The following is a 15,657-nucleotide window of genomic DNA, read 5'->3' on the forward strand; positions in this document are numbered from 1 at the left end:
AAACAAATATAAAAGCTTAGGACCCTTGCTGGAAAGCCTTTAATATCAGGATACCTTCTGGAGATAAGCTGCAATTCTTTCTCCATCTTGAAAGCAACGAATGCTGATGATTCATTCTCATGCTTCAAATTTGTCCAACTTCTTAAGCTTCTTCCTTCCCACATTTTTCTGCTGCTTTTGGGATTATGTGAATATGTTGTACGTACTTGGATGATCCAAGGTAATGCCCCAATTTTAAAGTCTGCTAATTGATAATCTTTACTATATCTGCAAAGTTTATTTATAATTGTACCTAGATTAGGGATCAGACATTTGAGGAAAAATGTTAGAATTCAACTCATCATATCTGACCAAATCCCATTCTTCTAAAAGCAGAGCTGGAAGATGGGAGTTTTCACTCTATGTTGTTTCACAAAATTGAAAGAATAAAGGCAGAAGACTCCTGGAAACTTGTATAATTGTCTCTTGGATTTTTCTTTCCAGAAAACAAGTCTAATTTGCTTATTTTTTCTAATGTTTAAAAACATTTAGTTTTCAGAATATATGAATATCCTTTGAAACATTTTTACATGCTTTTAGAATAGTGTGATCAAAAATAGCTGTAGAAAAGAGCTGGTTCAATGATGTAATGATATGTTATTTAAAAAGAACATGAATATGTGTTCCCTAACCTTCCAAAAGCTATCTATGAACTAATCAACTTTTAAGCCATATTTTAGATATTATCTTCCCCCAAAATATGTGTATTTTCTTCCCCATACCCCGATATTTCATTAACTACACATAATATACTTCCCTAACCCCTTGTACATACCCCTCCTATATAGAACTTATTTCAGTAACTATTTGTGCAGCATTGTTTCACATCAGAATAATACTTTCCTTCAACCAATGGCCATATGACCATATCTTCACCTTTTATTTTTAAATAAGTGCACAGAGTATTGCAGAGTATGTGAATAATAGAGTTATAAAATCTCTATGTCAGCTTTGGTTCAATTGCCTTCTTAAATAAAGATGCCTATGTTTAATATTGAGTGTGAGGAAATAGAAGGAACTCTCTGAAATTTGAGTACCTTAACTGATATTCCTACAGAAGTTTGTAGCGTCAAAAGTCTGTCAGCATGAGTCTGTAATAATAATGGTATCAAAGAAAATATAAATATTAATCACTTCCACTCCTAGTGCCTGCTAATGAGCCAGGTGTTTTATTATTATTATTATTATTATTATTATTATTATTATTATTATTATTATTATTTCACATGTTATAAGATCATATGAGGAAATAAAATATGACCTTCAATGTTATATAGTGTGTGAAAAATCCCTTCAAACAACAGCCAAGATATGATTACTTCAAACAGCTCCATGATGTTTCAGCCTTCCAGTTACTGATGAAATTGGAAAGGACTGATCACCAAAAACACCAAAAACAAAAAAGTGAAAAATAATCTCAGAAGATACTTTAAAAACAACAATAAGATGGGTATATACCCTGGACCCTGTGAAGATTTAGGGAAAAATTTTCAACAACCTTCTCACATGACCTCACTACAATTATTTGGTTTCTTTTTGTCAGCAAAGTCCGGCAGCTTTTTCTTTCACATACAATTACCATCTTATATTCCTGTCCTGATCTCTTTCAGCTGTCAGTTTTTCTATATTTGATTCTTTTGTGAGGCAGACAAGAGGAATGTGATAGGATGAAGCAAGGTGGAAGCCTGTGAGCAGGATTAGCACCTCATAATAGTCAACTACATGTTTGGACAACCAGCCATGGACTCCCTTGCTTGGTCCTAAGATGGCAGTGTGGGGAGAACGTTATATTTTTCAGATCCATTCTAGGCATTTAGCACTTTGAAGTGGAGGTTGGAGTTGGTGTATTCAGAGTCCATAATGCTCACCATTACACCGTGGAACCTCACACTGCAGAGGTTACAGTTGAGAATTACCTGACCATGTGCCCTGGCTATGCTGTGTAGCAGAAAAAAGGCTTTGAGCGCAAGAGAAGCTAAATTACCTCAGTGTACATTCCCTGATGCCAGGGTAACAGGTGGATGGCTGTGCGATCTGCTGATTGCTGGCTTTCACCACAAGCTATTGCAGGCAAGAGGAAAGGCTTCAGCACTAGCAAAGTGGAATGAGTCTAAATGAATTGAGAAAATGTTTGCTATATTTTAGTTTATGCATTTGAAATGTAGTATCTTGTATCAACTTACATAATCTCATGTCATACATAAAGTGATCTTGGAAATATATATGAAATTATGTGTTAATTTCAAACTAGAGATAAATTTATGATAATATTTGACTCTTTAACCTCCACAGTTCTCCCATCAAATGCAGTCAGTAACTTGTATAATTTTGGAACTAGTTTTTAGGATACCAGCAGAGACCTAGAATAATAGGTATTTTAGATGACTGGATTAGAATCTCAAAAAGATTTTGGCACATTGAAGTGACAGAATGGATCATATAGGGTGACACTTAGCAAGCTTGAGAAAGTGTTTAGAAATTTCAGGCTCCAGGTTAAATTATAATTAAAAAAGAAAAAAGTGAATTATATTATGTCTTATTAATATTATTAAATAAAGATGAGGCCTAGAATAAAAATTTTAGAATATTGATCTATAGAAATGTCCAAAAACTTATTCCAGTAGTACATTACATTTCTGGGGCACAATTATTAAAAATATATATATATATATATTTAATAAGATATATGTATGTATTGTGTTATCTGTTCTATCCACTATGAGGGTGAGGTTAGCAAGATACTATTCTATTTATTTCATCCTGTGTAAATCATGCACTTGTGTTTTGATTCACCCACCTCTAGATATTGACTTTGTATTTTCGGCAGTAAAATCAAACAAATATAAAGAGATCACCTGCTTTCTGCTGATTGTTGGCATTTAAAGAATCTAAGCTTGAAATCCTTTTATTGTTCACCATATGATTCAAAATGACTTATGAATTTATAAACACAAGATTATCTAATTTCTATATATAATGAGATTTTAAAACATATTACATTCAATCTCTTCCTTTTTGCAAATTCTTTGAAGATTATTTGCTTGTTATATATTAAGAAATGTGAGTTATGGATTAATGTATTTTCATTTAATAAAACACTACCCTTTAAGGTTACTAAGCTGTGCATTTTTATCTATATTTCACTGTAATAATTATTCTACTTTAATAGGGCCATCATGATTTTCTTAATTTACTAATATAGTTTTATCCACAAAATCACTTTACATGCTTCTCATGTGAATCTTATCATTGGACTTTTCTTGCAGCAGCACCCCAACTCTGAGAGTTTTCCTATTAGGAGATAGTAAGAAACCTATAACTGGATCATGATCTATGGTTGTCTTTTCATTGTTCCTGGATCTATTATATATGCTTTACCTCCCTTGTAGGATTTAAGTTATTTTCAAAGCTGAGATCATGATTCTATTTCTCTGAGACCTGGAAGTTGTCCATATTCTCTTGTGCCTGTTGTCACCATCTGTTCTTACTAAATGGCCACTTCCCAACAATAGTTGGACAGAAGTCTCTCGGGACAAGGATAACATCTTGATAGAAACATAAAATGGAATTGGAATCTTTTCTTACTCTCTGGAATTATTAAAATAACTACTTCAGGCAAAGGATACATACTTAGTAAGTTTCAACTTCTTTGCTTGAGGCAAAATTCTGTTTGCTCATTCAGGGGAGCCTCTACATATGGTCACAAATTCATCAGCATGATCAGTTTGCAAAATTGTAGAACAAGTCAACTCATTGCATGGCAGTCTCCTACAATTTTTTGGAGCAATCTGGGCACCAAATGGCAGCAATCTTATCCAATTCTATTATAATTTCTGATGACTACAGGACCAATAGTGTCTAATAGGAAATATAAAAGACAGTGAGAAAAGATGATTAAACTTTTAAAAAGCACAAAACTCTTACACACCTGTGAAATAAAAATTGACATCATGAGTTTCATAGAAAAGATTTAAAAGAGGTAAAGAAAATATATAAGAATGAGGTTAATTTCCAAAAAATTAAAATATGGGTCTTTGTACATCATTTGATTACGCCTTATTTAAATTCATTTTTGAAGGTACATTTCTGATTGATAATGACCTTAGTAGCAATGTTGCAGAGCTAGGCTTTATTAAAGTTGTTTTACCTTGGTGACACAATTGAAGCTAATGTGCCAAACAAAATGTATCCTAATTAGTACAAATGAAGGAAAGAGACGATTAGCCAAGGGGGAATAATGAGCAAAGGGAACTGGTAATGTGAATCTAGACAATCATGAAAACTTCCAGCCAGCAGGCAGAAAGCTAGATGTACTCACTCTTTATTCGAAATACACCTTGAAAAACAAGGATTTTAATTTATCTTTGGCTTGATTTTGACTCAGATATATTTACTCAGGATTATGCGTTTGAGTCAATGTTTTTGTTAATAATTGGTATGATTAATAGGCCATATAAATTTTAGTATATATTATGCACCTTATAATTTTAAAAAAATATTAGTTAAAATACACTACACTGTGCTCAGGGGTATTAACACACACTAAGACTGCAGATGTCTAACGCAATAGAAGTCTATGATTTATTGTCATGTGATTCATGTTTAAAGAAAGTAGAAGGGACAATTTTAGGATTACTCATCTCATGCTTTAAAAAATGCCATGCATTGTCTCTTCAAAATATAATATATCTGAATGACGCATTCAATGTACTTGGATAAAGTTGCCCCTGTTTGTTTGTTAGTTTGTTTCAAGGTTAATAATTTGGGGATTTTCTACTGCATTCTAGAAGAAAATTTGGAGGCAATGGTAGAGAATGAGAAAGGTGAAAATATTTGTTTATTTTTTTCTTTGATATGTAAAGCCTGATTATTTGTATAAACTGCTGGGACATTTTTTTTTTAATAAATTGAAATATAAAAGAAAAATAACTGTTGTAAAGCAAAATAATTAAAGTACATGCGTAATTGCTTAGGACATCACTAGAGAGTGATATATATTTGGATTATTATCTGCAAAGTAAAATGGGAGATGATAAATATTAACTTGATAAAAATTGAAACTAAGTTAACGCCAAATAATTTCTTTTGATTGCACTGCCAATGGATAAATGTGAACTGATTTGAGTCATTCCTGAAAGTATAGATATATTTCCAAATTGGAGCAAGGCAGAATAAAAATATATTTCATGAATCCGTTTTGGAATTTATTCTTAACTAATATTCTATTTAAATCCTGGCACATTAGATAAATATTTTGAAATTATACTGAAATGTTTTGAGAGGTAATGAGCCAAATCTTAACTTACTAGTGATCTATTTGCCAATTTAACACAGACCCACAGACATCCTTCTGTTTGCAGAAAGATCTATTCAAATGTAGATATTTATAGCATGTTATATGCATATTGTACTAATACATTACTCTGAGAAATAGTATTTTCAAACTTTTACTATTTTATATTTGAAGACATAGCAAAACATTTTGCTATTGCAAAGTACTTTATGTACCCATTTTCACAGAAGTTAATATTTAACCAAGAGCTGTTTTACCTCTGTTTGTAGAGAAGTAAATATTTTTCGATAGCTTGACTGAAAATAAAGATTGTTTACAGCTATTATTATAGTCTTTGTTTTTGATCAGCAGTTGCTGTTACGTTTATCTCACTTTTTTAACAAGTACATGTAAATGCTGGTTATTTATCTAAGTGAACTCCTGCTGTTTTGTAAAGGCAATTAATTATTCCCAACTCCAAACACATTCTTGTCACTATAAAATACACAGCACTTTCTTCTTTCACTGTTTATATTTAAGCTAGATTTGAAGAATACTCTTTTTCACATTGTAGAGAGTCACTGAGCCATCTGAAAAAAAATATAATATAGTAACTTTTCCTCTATTCTGCTTCATCTCTCCATGGTGTCATGTTCATAGAAGTTAGAAAATATTTCTATTAAAATAGTGCGTCATTTTCTTTATCAATTGACCAGAAATAACTATGGCAACTGTTTAAAGTCTCTTATTTGAGTGTTCAACAATATCAAAACAAAGGGTCAAAAATGTGATTTGTATATTATACATGCTGTCTTCAGTTATATGATGCAATGAAAAAGGAACTTTTGCTTTTGAAAAGCATGCGGTGTAATTTTATTTGGGCATTTTTTATGTCTGTTTATATCTGTGCTTCCATTGACCTTGACTTGTGACATCCCTGTCTTACTATAGCAGCTTGTACACGGTTAGACAGGAGAATTTAATAGGAAGGCATATAGAAAAATGAAAATTGGTCAAATTATCATAGAAAAGACATCTACCTTAAATCTAGACATTAAAAACTCCACATACAAAAACAAAAACAACTCCATATTTTTTATGATACAAGAATTGATATGTGTCACAAAATATGTGTCACAAAATGTTAGCTGGATATTAACCAACTTACAGAAATTGCCATGAATAAGTCTTCTAAAAATCCAGGTTGTTCTAATCTGCTTTAGCTGGTGTCCTAACATTTTTTTCAAGTTTTATCCTACAAATCAAAATGTTGAATTTACATTTGTTAAATTTGACAAATAGCAATTTAGCACAAGAGAAAATAAATATCAAAAGTTGCATATAAAAATATATGAATTTCTGAAGATGGTTGACTAGATGAATCTAGTAAGTACCTCGTTCATAGAGAGGAACCAAAATATCAAGTAGGGAGTTACACATTAAATAGATCATCTAAAAGAGAATGTTAGAATTCAACAGAGAAGTGAGGGAAAGCACCGAAAGCACAGAGAGAAGCGAGAAGCAAGGTAGCCTGCACTGCTGGGCTGAGATCTGCTGAGAGCTGAGAGGAGCTCCCAGACATGAGGAAGGGGGGTAAGTGAGTGACTCCTGCGGCTCCACTTTCCTTCCACAAACTTCTAAAATCTTAGCTGCAGGAAAGCCCTTTGGCTCTCAAAGACCTTGAGACTTACACAGGTTGCTGCCTAGAGGCTAAGCCAAAGCACTGCTCCAGAAACACAATTCTCACTGCTTTCCACAGTCTGCTGGTGTAGCAGGACAAGCCACAGACAAAACTTCTCAGACACCCAGTTGTAGAAGGCAGGGCTTTATTCAGCTAGGAGCATCGGCAAGCTACTGCCTTAAATCCGAGCTCCCCAAGTGCACAATTTCTGTCCCTTTTAAGGGCTCACAACGCTAAAGATTTCACATGGAAGGGTCATGATTGATTTGAGCAAGCAGGGGGTATGTGACGGGTGCTGCATGCACCAGTGGTCAGAGTGAAACAGAACAGGACAGGGTGTTTCACAATGTTCTTCTATACAATGTCTGGAACCTATGAATGACATTGGTTTCTAAGATATGAGTTGATTTTTAACTGCTGGGTTTAGGTCAGGCAGGCCCAGGCCGGGTTTTGGGCCTGGCACCGGGCTGTCTGTCTTTGGTTTTACTTCCTTGTTTTTTCTTAAAACAGGTAATGAGTATAAGACAATATAAAACAATATGAAAGGGTCTCTCTCTTTCCTCACTGGCACCATTCTTAGAGTCAGGCCTACGAAGGTCTGCATTTTATTCTGGGGTTGTTGTCACCACAGCTGCCACTGAGCTAAGGAGGGATAGGGAAGGCCAGGCACTGTCACGGACCTTGAGGACAAGTCCCACTGTTGCTGCTCTGACTGTTGTGCAACCATGATGTGAGGAAAACACATACCCCACAGCTGTCTGTCTTCACTGCCTCCACTGAGCAGAGTGCTGCCCTTCTTGGAGGCAGGCCTGAAATGCAGCTGCCACTGCTTCCACATGAGCATTCTGCTGGTGGTATGGGGACAATCCTACCCCTGCTCATCATAACCAGTGCCAGAGTTTATTTTCAGGGAGTCTGAAGACCAATCTGCCAACCTAGTCCTGTCTCCAAGTGGACCTGGAAATCACCCAACCCAGTCCAACACTATTGGCACCTTAGCACTCCTCCCAGGGTCTGAGGTAGGGTTGACCTAAACAGGTGATACTACCACGGCTAACGACCACTTCCATGAGCTACCTGGGTGAGGGGACTGGCCCACTCAGCCTATCATATCCACTGTCACCACCATCATGGATCGCTAGGGTTCTAGTAGGTTGTTTTACCATTGCTGCTGACATTGCCCACATCACTTGCACTGTCCAAGGGCCCAAGAACATGTCCACATGTGCAGCCCACCACTACCATCTGAGCAAACCAATTGGAAGCCCAAGAATTGGCTCAACCGAACTCACTAACACTGAAGCCGTCACACACTACTCTGGAACTCAAGAACAGGTATGCTCAGCCTGCTACATCTTCCAACTCTAGGGCTTGAAGACTGGCCGACCTCTCATTCTAGTCCCCGGCTAAAACTGACCGCAGCCTCCACTGATTATCACACCCAAAACCACTGAAGAAATCACAGATATCACTGTTGTTGTTTATAGCCAAAGCAATCATGCAGAGACTACACTACTGCATGCATCCAAATTCAAGGGCAAAGAACCCTACCTAAACAATAACATGTATAAATCTTCAGGAGAAAAAAAAAAAAAAAAAAATCCTCCCCTACAAAAGCAAACTCAAAAAATTGGAAGAAGCAACTGTTACACCAGATGCACAGATATCAATGTAAGGATCCAGGAAAAGTGAAAAAGCAAGAAAATATGACACCTTGAATAGAAAGCAATAATTTTCCAGGAACAGTTTCCAGTCTAAAAGAAATTCACAAAATGCTAGATAAATAATTCAAAATATTAATTTTGAAGAAGCTCAGCAGATACAAGGGATTTCTCAAAAACAATGCATTGACATCAGTAAAACAATTCATATTTTTTTCTAGATATGAATGAGAGATTTACTAATGAAATAGATAATTTTAAAAAGAGCCAAACAAATTCTAGAACTGAAGAATTCCCAAATGAAATACAAAATAAATTTTAAAAATTTAACAATAGTCTAGGTCAAGCAGAAGAAAGAAACTCAGAACTTGAAGACAGATCTTTTGAAATAATGTAGTAAAATAAAAATATAGAAGAAAAGAATAAAAAAGAATGAGCAAAGCCTTTATGACTTTTGGGAAAACATAAAGCAAATAAATAGTCAAATGTTCAGTGTCCCTGTGAAGAGAATGTGAAAGACTTAGAAAACCTATTTCACTAAATAACAGACAAAAGCCTTCCAAATCTAGCAAGAGAATTGCACACCCTGATACAGGAGGCTCAAAGATCCCCAAAGAAACACAATGCAAAGAGATTTTCTCAACACATTGTAGTTAAAGTATGTAAAGTCTAAGACAAAGAGAGGATTCTAAAACTAGCAAGAGAAAAGTACCTACTCACCTAGGAAGGAACACCCACGAGCGTAACAGTGGATTTCTCAGCAGAAACCTTATAGGCCAGGAGAGGATGGGATGACATATTCAAAGGGCTAAAAGAAAAAGATAAATATACTGTCACCTAAGGATAATATACCTAGCAAAATTATCCAAAAATGAAAAAGAAAGTCTTTCCCAGATGAGCAAATGCTGGGATAATTAATTATGACTAGGTCAGTCTTGCAAGAAATGTTCAAGGAGGTCCTAAACCTAGAAGTAAAGGCATAACATTCAGGATGTGTGTTACATCCTGAAAACACATTAAAGTAGAAAACTCACTGGTGAACCAAACAAGCAAATGAGGAAGAGAAAGAATGCAAATGGCACCACTATAGTATTAAAATAACCAAAAAACAATTAACAATATAGCAGGAATAAAACTTCACATATCAATAATAACCTTGAATGTAAATAGTTAAATTATCCACTTAGAAGATATAGAAATGAGATTGAACTATATGCTGTCTACAAAATATTCAATTTACTTGTAAAGACACATGTATACTCAAAGTAAATGAATGCATAAAGATATTCCACATAAATGGAAACCAAAAGTGAACAAGAGTACCTATTCTTAGAACAAACTTTAAGTCAAAAACAGTAAAAAAAAAAAAAAAAAAAAAAAAAAAAGAAAGACAACAAAGATCACTATATCATGACGAAGAGATCAATCCAGCAAAAGGAAATAACAATTCTAAATATATATTCAGTGAACACTGAAGCATACAGATTCATAAAGTATATATTACTAGATCCAAATGAGAGGTAGACTTCAATTATTTCACAATAATAGTGGGAACTTCAACAACATTAGAGAGAAAATCAAGAAAGAAACACTGGATTCAAATAGGACATTAGATCAATTTTAAATATATTTTCTAAATACATTGTAGTACACAGATTTATAAAGCTTATATTATTAGATCTGAAGAGAGAGAGAGAGAGAGGCTTTAATACAATAACAATCAGGGCTTTCAACACCCCACTCTCAGTATTAAAAAGAAAATCAAGAAAGAAACATTGGATTCAAATGGGACATTAGAACAAATGTACCTAACACACATTTACAGATATTATATCCAACAATTAGAGAATATATTTCCTTCTCATCAGCACATGGAACATTCTCTAAGAAAGAACATATATTAGGCGACAAAACAAGTCTCAACAAATTTAAAGAAATCAAAATCATACTAAGTATCTTCTAAGACTACCATGGAATGAAACCTGAAATCAACTCCATGAAGAACTGCAGAAACAATACAAATACATGGAAATTAAACCACATGCTCATAAACAACCGCTGAGTCAATCAACAAATTAAGATGGTTATCAAAAATTTTCTTGAAACAAATGAAAATCAAAACATCACATACCAGAACCTGTAGGATATAGCAATAGCAGTGCTAAGAGGAAAGTTTATAGCAATAAATGAATGCCTACATTAAAATGTTAGAAATATTTCAAATATAAAACCTAACAGTGCAACTCAAGGAACTAAAAAAGCAATAACAAACCAAACCCAAAACTCTAAGACAAGAAATGATAAAGATCACTGGAGAAATAAACAAAGTAGAGACTTAAAATATATAAAGGATTAATGAAGTGAAAAGTTGTTTATTTTTTCAAAATGGAGACAAAAAGAAATAAAGGATTAATGAAATGAAAAGTTGGTTTTTCAATAAGATAAACAAAATTGATAAACCGCTAGAAGGCTAACCAAGAAAAGAGAGAAAACCCAAATAAGCAGTCAGAAATGAAAAAGAAGATATTACAAATGATATGACAGAAATACAAAAGGTTATCTGAGCCTATTATGAACAACTACACACTAATAAACTGGAAACCCTAAAGAAAGTGGATAAATTTCTGGAAGCCTACAACCCACTAAAAGAGAATAAAGAAGAAGTAGAAAATCTGAACAGTGAGAATCAGTAGTAAAAAGACTCCTAACAAAGAAAAGCCCAGGACCTGATGGATTCACAGACAAGATCTACCAAATGTATAAAGAATATAAAACTTTCTCAAGCAATTTGAAAATGTTGTCTTAAGATGATAGAATTCTCCCTAACTCATTCTATGAGGCCAGCGTTACCGACACCAAAATCAGACGAGAACATAACAAAAAATAGAAAACTACATTCCAATATCCATGATGACCATAAATGCAAAAATCTTCAACAAAATATAACAAGCCACATTCAACAGCACATCAAAAAGATAATACCCTACAATCAAATGGGATTTATACTAGGGATGCAGGATGGCCCAATATATGCAAATCAGCAAACATAATACATTACATCAACAGAATGAAGGACAGAAACCATATGATTACCTCAATAGGTGCATAAAAAGCATTTGATAAAATTCAACATCACTTTGTAATAAAAAATCTCAGCAAACTAGGAATACAAGGAACATACCTCAAAATGATAAAGGCCATATCTGACCAACCCACAGCTAACATCATACTGAATTGGGAAAAGATTTCAACTTTTTCTTTAAGATCTGTAGCAAGGCAAGGATGTCTGTTTTCACCACGTCTATTCAGTATAGTACTAGAAATCCTAGTCAGTATAATCAGGCAAGTGAAAGAAATAAAAGATATCCAAATTGAAAAAGAGGAAGTCAAATTGTTCCTCTTTGCAAATGATATGTTCTTTCATCTAGAGAAACCTAAAGACTCCACAAATAAACTTCTGGATTTGATACATGAATTCAGGAAAGTTGCAGGTTACAAAATCAACACACAAAAATCAGTAGGGTTCTATACACCAATAAAGAAATACCTGAGAAAGAAATCAAGAAAGTAATACAATTTAAAATAGTGATAAACATTAAAAATGTAGAAACAAATTTAACCAAGGAGAGAAAATCCCTCTATGGGGAAAAGGACAAGACACTTATGAAAGAAATTGAAGAGGACACCAACCTAGAAAAGGCATCCCAAACTAATAGATTAAAAAAAATTGTTATTGCTAAAATGATCATACTGTCCAAAGTAATCTATAGATTGAATGCAATACTTATCAAAACACCAATGTCATTTTTCACAGAATTAGAAGAAAAATTATAAAACTCTTAAGGAACTGAAAAAGAGCCCGAATAGCCAACACCATCCTCTACAAAGAAAACCACGATGGAGGCATTATACTGCCTGACTTCAAAATATATTACAAGACTATAGTAACCAAAACAACATCATGTTGGTATAAAAACGGACACATAGACCAATGAAACAGAATACTGAGTCCTGAACTATATCCACATATTTATAGGCAACTGATTTTGATAAATGTGTCAAAAACCTATGCTGGGGGAAGGACACCTCTTCACTAAATGGTGCTGAGAAAATTTGATATTCACATGTGAAAGAATGAAACTGGACCCCTCTCTCTCTCCATATATAAAACCTAACTTAAGATGAATTAAAAACTTAAATGTAAATCCCGAACCTATAAAACTACTAGAATAGCGTAGGGAAAACACTTCAAAGCATCTGTCTAACAAAGATTTCATGGTTAAGACTTCAGAAGCACAGACAAGTATAGCAAAAATGGGCAAATTGGACTATATTAAACTAAAAAGCTTCTGCACAGTGAAAGACACAATCAACAGAATGAAGAGAAAACCTGAGGAAGGGAAGAAATTATTTGCAAACTATTCATCTGACAACAGACTAACATCCAGAATACACATGGAACTCAAAAAAATCAATAATAAAAATTATCTCATTAAAACTGGACTAAGGACATTAATAGACATTTCTCAAAGGAAGATATACAAATGGCCTGCAGGTATATGAAAAAAAGAAAAATAAAGCTCAACATCAGTAATCATCAGGGAAATGAAATCAAAATCACAATGAGTTATCCTCTTGCCCAGTTAGAATTGCTATTATTAAAGAGACAAAATATAACAGATGCTGGTGAGGATATGCAGAAAAGAGAGCTCTTATACATGGTTGGTGGTGATAAAAATTAGTTCAACCACTATAGAAAACAGTATGGATATTTCTCAAAAAAAAAAAAAAAAAAAAAAAAAGAACAACCATATGATCTAGCAATACCACTACAGAATATTTATATCCAAAGGCAAATAAATCTGTATATCAAAGAGATACCTGCATTCTCATGTTCATTCCAGCACTATTTACATTAGCAAAGATATGAAAATAACCTGTGTCCATCAATTGATGAATGGATAAACAAGACATGCCATATATACACAAAATTGAATACTATTTGGCCATGAAAAAGAATGCAATCATGTAATTTGCAGCAACATTGATGGAACAGGAGACAGATAAAACAGATATTGCCTATTTTCACTTATACACGGGTGCTTTAAAAACTGATTTTATCGAGATAGAAAATATCATGATAACAGAGGCTTAGAAGGGTGTGTAGGTGGGAGCGAGGAATGAGGAGAGGTTGACTAGTGGATGCAAAGATACCCACTAGTACGTTAGGTAGAATAAATAAGCTTCAGGCTGTGCACGTTGTCTCATGCCTGTAATCCCAGCACTTTAGGAGGCTGAGGCAGGCAGATCACGAAGTCAGGAGATTGAGACCATCCTGTCTAACATGGTGAAACCCCGTCTCTACTAAAAATACAAAAAAAAAAAAAAAAAGAAAGAAAAGAAATAAGCTCCAATATTCGACAGCGGAGTAGGGTGACCATAGTTAGCAACAATGTATTGTATATTTCAAAATAGCAAGAAGATAGGATTTGAAATGTTAGGAACACATAGAAAGGAGGAATACTCAAAGTGGTAAATACCATAAATTCACTGAATTGATCATTATGCATTATATGCATGTAGCAAATACTCACATGTATCCCACAGACGTGCAAAATATTTGGTCTCAATAAAAACAAGAAAATGCAGAAAAATACAAATTTATATTGATGGGAAGAAATATATGTAAAAAGTTATCTGCATATTAATTGGTTACCTGACACTTATTCATGTGAGGGAAAAACCTCTACATATCCTTTATTCCATATATTTTTATGTGGCATATATAATCACTAAATACACACTAGAAATCAAATATGTGACCAGTGACATGTGCACTAAAGTGTACCGATGAGGGAGGTTACAAAATTACAATTTCCCCCACCTGTCCTACATATCCCAGTTTGTGTGGGAAGCTGAATCAGAACTATCAAGAAATACAACACATTAGAGATATTAAAAAAGAAAAAGAACTTCTTAAACATAATATGCCCAGTCTTAGAATACTATTTTTGTGACTGACAGAGTTGCTAATACTGTCCTATTTTCTTTTTTCTTCTTTCAGATAACATAATGAAAGGAAAGAGAGCAACATTTACAATGGAAGAAAAAATGCCTAGGATGATCTTTATCCTTTGAAACAAAAAAGCTCAGTAATGCTTGTCTTCCCATTTGCTAGGGGAGCAGCAGAAAAATTCATTTAAATTTCTATTCAGTATAAGGGTTTTATATGTAGTGCACAGAAATAGAATGTTGATGTCAGGAAATGTGCCATATGTGTCAAAGCAAGTGGGAGGGAGAACTATGAATGGCTTCAATGAATGAACTGATTTGAATGCAATGTTTCTTTGGTAATGATAATAGAAGTGGGAAAAGTTTGCATGTACATGTATTTCTAACACTAAAACTATTTTAAAGGGCAAAAATCATTTGAGAGAAACAACTCAGGGGTCAGAAAATCGATGATTATTGGCCTGGATTCTTCAAAAAAAGGTCATGTAAAAACATTAAATAAATAAAATGTATATTTAAAGAGTCAATAGTAGAATCACAGTAAAATACATTTTGTGATATTTAATTGGATCCTGGCTAAGAAGAATAAAAATTAATGGAGAAATTAAAATATAAACTGAATATTGCATAACATTTTTGTTATATTTTAGGAATAATATTTTAGAAGCTATGATTATATGGTAAGTATTTTACAGATATAGTATTTTGTAGAAGGTATGAAATGAAGCATTTAGGAGTTAAAAGTCATGATGTCTGCTATTTAATATCTATTGATGTATATAAATTCACACACAAAAGCAATGTTTATTTTACACAGAAGCATGTTAATTGAAACACATACGTATCCAAAGTCCATGATTTTCTTTCTTTCTTTTTTCTTTCCTTTTTCTTTTTTCTTTCTTTCTTTCTTTCTTTCTTTCTTTCTTTCTTTCTTTCTTTCTTTCTTTCTTTCTTTCTTTCTTTCTTTCTCTCTCTCTCTCTCTCTCTTTCCT

The sequence above is a fragment of the Piliocolobus tephrosceles genome, chromosome 3 (assembly GCF_002776525.5).
Source record: "Piliocolobus tephrosceles isolate RC106 chromosome 3, ASM277652v3, whole genome shotgun sequence".
In the NCBI taxonomy this organism is placed as follows: Eukaryota; Metazoa; Chordata; class Mammalia; order Primates; family Cercopithecidae; genus Piliocolobus; species Piliocolobus tephrosceles.